Source organism: Sorex araneus, chromosome X, assembly GCF_027595985.1.
Source record: "Sorex araneus isolate mSorAra2 chromosome X, mSorAra2.pri, whole genome shotgun sequence".
Taxonomy (NCBI): domain Eukaryota; kingdom Metazoa; phylum Chordata; class Mammalia; order Eulipotyphla; family Soricidae; genus Sorex; species Sorex araneus.
The window spans coordinates 138,313,994-138,323,254 of record NC_073313.1 but is presented as its reverse complement, the minus strand read 5'-3'; the positions used below and the strand labels follow the sequence as shown (position 1 = coordinate 138,323,254).

Below are 9,261 nucleotides of genomic sequence, written 5' to 3'. Positions count from 1 at the left end.
ACCATAGCATCTGAATTCCAATGTGAACTCTGATGGTGATTTATCTTCCAAGCTTTTTGTCAAGTCCTTTACACTAGAAGTTTTCAATCTTTTCCAACCTGTAGACTGGCACAAGTGCATGAACCAGGAAGTAAAAAACATTGCTTTCGTTATCAATATCCCTATTTTTGAATGGGCATAATCACAATCACTTAGGGAGCCCTTCTATGTCAGCATTTATGGCCTTCCATTCCCTATACCTGACTAAAAGAGTTCCCTAAAAGTGACTCCTCTCACAAAAAAAATCGTAGCATATCAGGATATTTAAGACTTGGAGTATGTTCTTCCAATTATTTTCATGTACATTACCAGTGTAATTTTTATTTTGCAAAACTGAGATGAAATCATACTACTGGTCTATAACTTTCGGTACATCTATACAATGGAATACTGTGCAGTCATTAGAAAAAAATGAACTCAAAATTTATAAATGAATAGACATGGAGATATCATGTTGAGTGAAATGTGTCAGAAGGAGAGGAATATATAGAATGACTGCATTCATTTGTGGGATATGAAAAAAATCATGAGATTAATATCCAAGGCCAGGGAAAACAGGGGCCAGGAGTACTGGTCAATGGTTGTAAGCTTACCACAAGAATGTGTGGGGGGCAAAGGGCAATTAGGATAGAGAAGGGACCAGCATGACAGTAATATTGGAAATGATAATTTTGGACAGGAGCTGAGTGTTGAAAGTAGGTAGATACACCTGATAACGTTTCAGTATTTATATTGCAAGTCATGAGGAAGGAGGGAGGGAGGGAGAGAGGGAGAGAGAAAGAGAGAGGAGAAAGAGGGACAGAGAGAGGGGAGAGAGCAGAGCGGGAGAGAGCAAGGGGAGGGGGGAGAGAGGGAGAGAGAGGGAGAGAGTGAGAGAGAGAAGAAAAGTACCTGCCATAGAGGCGGGGGTGGGGGAGGGAAAACTGGGAACCTTTGTGGTGGTACATGTACACTGGTGAAAGGATGGGTGTTGGAACATTATATGACTGAAACCCAATCATAAACAACTTTGCAGTTGTGTATCTTACTGTGATTCAATTAATTTTTTTAAAATTTAGAAATCAGGCACGAGCCATACTACAGCTGGCAGGGGACTTGCCTTGCATGTGATCAACCCAGGTTTGATCCCATGCACCCTTTATGGTCCCGTGAGCCCCAACAGGAGTGATTCTTGAGCACAAAACGAGGAGTAAGCTCTGAGCACCACTGGGTGTGCCCCCCTCAAACAAACAAATAAGAAATAAGAGACTAAATACTTTTAGGCTATTTTAATCCAGACTCTCTCTAACACCTAGATCCTAGAAAAAGACACTGGCATGATATAAACCTGGAGATCCCATGCTTCCTCACCTCCCCTACAACACACAAGCCTGCACAATTTTTTTTCGTTGTGGTGTTTTGTTTCACTTATAAAGATCTCAACCTCCCCCTTGTCCCCCCCCACACCATCACCACACACATACACACAGATAAACCTGGGTTAACCTCTACAACTAGCAAAATGCTGAAAAATGAGAGCTTACAACAGCAGTCATTGGATAGCAAAATGCATTAGCTGCTGGCAAAGTATCTCAAAATCCAATATTCCCAATCTTCACTGAAAATATAAAATTCTGAATGCTATTAAAATAATAGTACACAGTAAAATAGTGATAATAATTTTAAAGATTTTATCAATTTAATTAGGGATCTGAGAGACAGTACAAGAGTTAAGATGTTTTCCTTACAAGCCCCAGTTTGATGCTCACTTCACATGGTTCCCCAATCAATACTGGGAAAGAATCGCAGCACAGGGCCTGAGTAGTACCCAAGCATACTGGGTGTGGCCCCAAACTCCAATAATAAGTAAATAGACAACTTATTAAAATACTCTCTCTGAACCATGAATAAAGGAACCAATTTCAGTGAATCATAATATTCCATCTCTTCATCCCTTTGAGAATATCTCAATATCTACAAATTGTAAGAAAAATGCAATAGAAGTAACACTGCCTACATCTTTTCAAATATTGGGATAGTCACAGCAAGAGATTTTTTGAGGAAAGGTTACTATCTTTAGCCATTTGGTTCAGATCTTGGGGTGGGAGAGAGGGATTTGTGGCCACACACAGCAGTGTTCAGCGCCTACTCCTGGCTCTGTGCTCAAGAATCACTTCCAACTTGGATCAGCTGCATGCAAAACAAGTGGCTTTTTTAGAGTGGGCGGGGCATACCCAGTGATGCTCAGGTCTTACTCTTGTCTGTACTCAGGAATAACTCCTGATAGTGTTGCGGGAACCATGTGGGATTCCAGGGATCAAACCCAGGGATCAAACAAAGCCAGGTGCAAGACAAGTGTTCTACCCCCTGAACTCCAGCCCAGTTCAAATGGTTTTATAAGAAGACCAAAGGAGGGGCTGTAGAGTACGGCAGGTAGGGGTCTTGCCCTGCACACAGCCAGCCCCGGTTCAATCCCTGGCACCCCATATGATCCCCAAGCATCACCAGGAGTAATTCCTGATTGCAGAACCAGGAGTAACCCTTGAGCATCGACAGATGTGGCACAAAAACTAAAAAGAAAACCAAAGGATAGACTAGTTCTGTGGCCTACACCACTTAAATAGGCCCATTTTAACGTCTTTCCAAGTGTGTGTGTGTGTGTGTGTGTGTGTGTGTGTTGCCAGGGATTAAACCTCAGGTCTCATGTACTCAACACTTGTGCTTTATCACTGATCTACAACCCCAGCCCCCAATATAGCATTTTTTTGAGAGGAGAAAGGCGCATACCTAACTGTGCATGCTTATTCCTGGCTAGGCACTCAGGGATCACTTCTGCCGGTGCTCAGGGAACCATATGTGATGTCAGGAAAGCACCTTACCCACTACACTGTGTCTCCGGCCCCATTATGGCCTATTTTTAATGGGTTTTTTTTTGGTCTCTGTATCAGCATACTGGGCTAATGGAATCAATAAATTGTCACACTCAGATCCCTATGAACCAATCAGGCTATCATTTTATAAACTGAACATACTATTTCCGCTAATGTCATTATATTGCTCTTGCTCACACTGTTCCTTTCTGACAATTGTCAGTCCACACATAAATCCCACTCCCCCTACAAATGACTTCTCAGATGCTGTGATTTGTTCCTATTACCATAATCCAAAGAACTTACTGATAATTCACAAACAGATTTATAAATGTGGATAGTATACTATGTTTCTATCTTCCCCCAGATCACTGAACCATTCAAAGTAAGGTCAGTTTCTAAATGGATGGGAGAGAGGACTTTTTTTTGGGGGGCGGGGAGTTTTTTGGAGGGCTCACACCCGGCAGTGCTCAGGAGTAACTCCTGGCTCTCCACTTAGGAATCACTCTTGGCGGGCCTTACCCATTGTACTACTGTTCTGGCTTCAAGAGAAGACTAATGTTTGTGTCTTGACTAGGTTGGTTTCTTATAAGGACAAATGTTGCCATGTCTATTCTCCACTCTTGTAGCCAGGGAGCACCACCGCTAAGCAGCACACCAGTATGCCTTCCCTTTTCTATAAAAGAAATGGCAACCTATTTAAAAGGGACAGACAAATGCTATTTCAAAATAGCCAACAAGAATCTGACATGTATCTCCCAGACAGCAGCTGTCTTTGTACATAGGATATGCCAAGAGCATATACCAGGAGTGAATGTGCAACAAATAACAAAGAGTTGTCCCTAAACAAATAATAAGTAAAAACAAACAAATAACAAATATCCCTAAAATAGATCCCTAAATGGAGCACATAATACAGAGCTCTAGCAGGTAACATTAAGACCCAAAACATTAATATTAACACACAAAAAGGAAATAGAAGGCAATTAACATTGGAGAGTTATGAATGAATGCATCGTAAAAGAAAATTACCAACATTTTACATATAAAGTTCGCAAAAACATAAGAGCACATTATCTGAATGACTGGGTACAAAAATTGACACATTTTCCTCCCCAAATTCTGGGAAGCAACTATCACAAGTCTTTATAATGTCCAAGTCTTTTGATGACTAATTCTAATTCTGTAGCTATAATCTATAAACAAGTAATTCAAACAACAAAAACTGAATACATTCATTTCATAATTAAAAATACTAAAATTATTTAAATATTTCCATGCAAAATATCAAGAAATCTTTAAACAAGTACAAGAATATTTAATACACAAAAGTGAATGCTAGAATGCTAAACACAAAACAATATAGAAGAGTAAGATGAGCTGTAGAAATTCTGGTAAAAATGAAAAGCAAACAGATTTATTAGCACTGGTCATTTTTGGGTGGTGAAATTATGGCTCTTCCTCCCACTTTCCTCACTAGATAGTTATTCTCAAAGCTAGAAAGACTGTTTAGCAAATTTCAAACTTAAATAAGAAAACATGAAATAATACAGATCTGACCACAATTTTGTCTTCAGTGACCAAAAATGTAATAATATGAAAAGACAAACAATAACTTAGACTATGTATTTGTATTTCAGGTGTCTGTGTAATAGTCTTTTTGTTTTCTTTTCTTTTTGTATTCTGAGTAATAATCATATGAACATATTCAAATAGATAATAAATTATTAAAAAACTGCAACACATATCACTATAAGACCTGAGGCAACATCACATGAAAAGACAATAAAATTGATAAGCAACTTGGAAGAAAAGGAATCCAAGTTCATTAATAACCAAAGAAATACAAAATCAAAAATACCATTTTTGATCCATAAAATTAAAAAATTTAAAGAAGCACTATACAGAACATGAATAAAAATTAGTAAGCATTTTTGAGAAGAAATTTAGAAACATATTGCTACAAATATTCATTCTGTTTGACTTAATTCCACTTCAATGAATCTATCCTTACCCCAAAATCAAATACATATATTCTCAGTCTTTTTTAAAGACACACTAACATACATACTAACATTTTCTTTAGTATTAGAAATTTCTGTTAACTGTCCAAAATATTACTAATGGGTAATAAATATATATATAAATATACATATACTGCGGCAATGACTGGTTGTCTAAATCTCGCAGCAGGCAAAACAAGAAGGGTGTGTCCATTGAGCTGCAGTCGGCCATTTTAAACCAACCCTCTGCAGAACAAAAAGCACTGAAGACAAGGGTAGACACCCACTAAGCTCCAAATCAATCAGCTCTTTATACTCTGTCATGTATGTATGTCTGAGCACTCAGTAAAAGGCAGCAAAAAGGTCTCTTCTCTTATACTAGGAAAGTTACAAAGAAATGTGCAAAGCATAAAGGAAGGGTTGTTTAAATCTGCCACTTATCCTGGAAGATAAAATATCTTTAATAGAGCAGGGAAAAAAAATCCAGCCTTATTCAACTGGATGTAAAGCCTGGAACATATTTATCTGTGTCCCTCGGATTTCTTATTTGTAAGAAATGAGTAATGTAATGCCATTTAATTTCCTACAGCCATAGAGAGTACTAACAGAATTAAGGCATGTGTAAAACAGCACCTGGCATATTTAGTGCTAGAGGGGTTATGACTACAGATAGGAAAAATAGACCAAAAGAAATAAATGTGTGAGATCATAAGTATGATTACACAAAGATCTGACCAATTTTGAAGTCTGTGGCCTTTATACTGTGATAGGTATATACATATATGTGCATATGGGCATAGATAGCAGATGTCACATATATCTATGTGAATATAAATATATCGAAGCCGGTTCAGTTTCATGCCACCATGATCATTTGCCAAAATCCTACTTGAATGCAAAGTGTAGCAACTGTTTGGCAACACAGCCAAATCCTCACGCCTCTATTCTAACCCACACTAACAAACAGTCTTCACGATATCGCAGCCCCTGATCAACCACTCTTGCGGAGTATGAGAATGGACGTGTTCAGAGCCGAGTACAGCGGTCCAACAGTCCTCCAAACGCAAGCTGTCACCAGGCGTTCCTTTTTTGGATGCATTTTCTAGGCCCTTTCGGGGAGCCACAATCTTTTATTGCTAGTAACCATCGGCTCCGCGTTTTGAAACTCGCGTGGGCCAGTCACGGGCTTAAGACTCAGGGTCAATTTCGGGCGACTCTGAGCACCGCATGGGCAGCGCCAGCCCGGGCCGGGCCCTCCCCGCAATCGGAAAGGTCGATCCTCTCCGAAGGCCCTCGGAGCCCCCAAGGGCCAAGCGAAGACCACTTCGCTCCCCCCCTCCCCTCGCCATTTTGCGCAGTCCACACGCACTGCGGTCCTCCCCGACGCATCATCCCATTCGCAAGACGCATGCGCGCCCCCCCTTCCCTCCACCCACCCCCGCCGCTCAGAGCCGCCCACCCCGGGGTCTCAAGTGCGCATGCGCGCTACCCCCTGTCCCGCACTGTCCGTACCCACTGCAGACGATTTTGCCTTTTCAAATACGTACTCGACCCCCACCCACCCCGCATCCTCGATCGCGCATGCGTCCCGCCCGCCTTCTCGCCCCCACCCTCAGCACCACCACCACAGCCCCCTCCCTCCAATCAGGCCTTCTCTAACCTACCTGTGCACAGCACCCCCGGCTCCCAATACACATGCACACTGCGTCTAAGCTCCGCTCGCCGTTTGCTTTTGGTTTTTGTTTGGTTTCGCCTCTCCAGCCTGATGTCTCTCGCCGTGCTTCTCCCCACAGCTGCACTCAGCCTTCCATAAGGGGTAGGGATCATAAACTCAGTTAGTGGGATCTGGCGTAGGGCTTCGCAGGCGATCGCAACGGACACCGAATCGAGATGCAGGCAGCCTCCACCCCATCCCAGGGAGAGGCTCCAAATACTCTGTCTGGGACCCCCCCGAAATAAGATCCACCGCCGGGAACAAAGGCAAAGAAAACTCCATAATCGGGTGCGTCTACTCCCCAAGCCCTCTCCTCTCAATACACCTGCGGCCAATGAGGAACTTGCAATGTTTAGAAGAAGGAACGTGACGGAAAACACCGCCGTCCGGGAGCCTGAACCCTACAGGGAAGAAATCTGCATCCCTTTCACAAGCAGGAAGCAAACAGTTAACCTCCTTTTGGAAGTCAGCGTCCCGTCCCGCATTCTGATCCCGTCGCGAACCTGAAGAATACATAAATTTAGTATCCCCCGGGCTCGAATTCCTCCCGCCGCCCTCCATGTTCTCCCCCAACATCGCTCCCTTACCTGCTAGCATGAAGCCTTGGCACCGGCGTGCCAGGCCAGACTGGGTGGTGGGAGCGGCAATATAGGGTACGCGACGCCAGAATCCGCGGTGCCAGGGTGCTGGCGGCAGGTCAAGGTGGCAGTGGGCTGCAGCAGGAGGACCAGACAAGCCTGCAGCCGCAGCTCGGATGCCCAGAAAGGCCTCTCCCAGAGCTGTACAGTCAGCTTTTGGCGCATGCGCTGAGCCGCCCCTTTTCCCCATCCCCCCCCCACCCACCCACCCATCACGATTTAACCCTTGCTAAATCGTCCTGCTATCTTCATGTCTTCCTGGCTACCCAGATCCCTAGTCCATTTTGCGTCTTCTTTTTGGTCACCCTGGCATCACCACCATACCTCTCTCGGCCCATCCCTTCATCTTCAGTCCTTTTCCCACTATCACCCACCCTATCACTGTCAAGTCTCCCCATTGGCTGCTGTTATTCTTAATGGCTTAGCCTCACATTTGTCACCTTTCTCGTGCCAGACTTGGCCTTTTAACTCCTTTCCTGGCACACCTGGTGCTACAGTTGGTTAAAAACAAACAAACAAAAAAAGCAAAAAAACATAAGCAAAATATATTTTTTAAATTGTCAAAAATTTTTTAAAACTCAAAAATGGTAAAGATATTGTAGCCACACAATCTTCTCCAAAGGAGCTCTTAAACTGGACCCAACCAACTAGTGTCAAACAAAATAGGTTCATTATCAACCTACTAGAAGACCTAGACATAAGAAATATGAAGATCCCTTGCAGAGCGAAAAAGAATTCAATCAGTTTTGGACAAGAAGCAGCATGACACTTTTTTTCTTTTTTCTTTTCAAACCTCTGGTATTATCTGGACCTTAAAAATAACATACAGTGTGTAGGGCACATTGCCTTGAACATAGGCGACACAGGGTGGATCCTCAGTATCCCATAGAGCCCCTGAGCACCACCAGGAGTGATTCTTGAGTGCAGAGCTGGGAGTTGCTCCTGAGCTCTGCCAGGTATGACCCCCCAACAAAACAAAACAATACAAATAATAATAATGTTCATGGGCTGGGTAGTAATGAGATTAAAGGTCTTGTCTTGCAAGTAGCTCACCCTGATTCAATCTTCTGTTCTCATATGTTCTCCAAGTACCACCAGGAGTGATCACTGAGCACAGAGCCAGGAGTAAACCACCAGTTATGACAATCCACCCCCCAAAAGAAGAATTCATTCTCGTGCCTTTTGCTGCGAAATATAAGGCTTGTTTCTGTCTTTTGTGAGAAATCCAAATATTGAATTTAAGAGAAATTGCATCTTTTATTTAATAGACTATAAAATATATTCTTTTCTGTGGGCTGGAGTGATAGCACAGTGGGTAGGGCGTTTGCCTTGCACGGGGCCGACCCAGGTTCAAATCCCAGCATCCCATATGGTCCCCTGAGTACCGCCAGGGGTGATTCCTGAGTTCATGAGCCAGGAGTGACCCCTGTGCATTGCTGGGTGTAACCCAAAAAAGCAATATATATATATATATATATATATATATATATATATATATATTCTTTTCTGGATGCAAGGAAAATAGAACACAAAATAATTATTTGTGTCTATTTATAATGATTTATTTTGGTGACTTGCTGTCTTAAAACACTTGCTGTCTTAAACAGTTTAGAACTATCAAAACCTGAAGCTAGGGTCTGGAGAGATTATACTTGTCTTGCATGCAGTCTCGGTAAAGACCCAAGCACCCCATATGGTCCCTAAGCACAGAGAGCCAGGAGTAAGCCCCCCAGCATCTCCAGGGTGGATCCACCACCCCTCTCCTGGAAAACATGAGGTTAAAGAATTAGTACAGAGCTTAAGGAGCTTGCCTTGATTGCATGAAACCAGCTAGTTATATTCCTGCACTACATGGTATCACAAGCACAGAGTTGGGATAAACAACACAAGGTGTGACCCCCCCAATCCAGGTATGTACCCCAAGTTCCCCAAATAAAGGAAAAGAAAAAATTCTTATAGTCACAATTATATATAACCTGGACCATAAAATATATGCATCCTCTTCTATAACTTTTTAA

General features: G+C 42.5%; 1 long non-coding RNA gene across 4 annotated transcripts in view; it reads right to left on the bottom strand.

Moving 5' to 3' along the window:
- LOC129399676 (uncharacterized) overlaps window positions 1-7,376 on the bottom strand; it is a 48,885-nt gene extending 41,509 nt beyond the window's left edge. The window contains exons 1-3 of one of the 4 annotated variants that reach the window (XR_008627248.1): window positions 7,193-7,376; window positions 6,556-7,108; window positions 3,411-3,564 (exon numbers count right to left, since the gene is read on the bottom strand). This is a non-coding gene — a long non-coding RNA (uncharacterized LOC129399676). The remainder of the gene's footprint in view (window positions 1-3,410; window positions 3,565-6,555; window positions 7,109-7,192) is intronic. The other 3 variants (XR_008627249.1, XR_008627247.1, XR_008627250.1) reach the window with 3 other exon arrangements.
- Window positions 7,377-9,261: the final 1,885 nt, after the last annotated feature.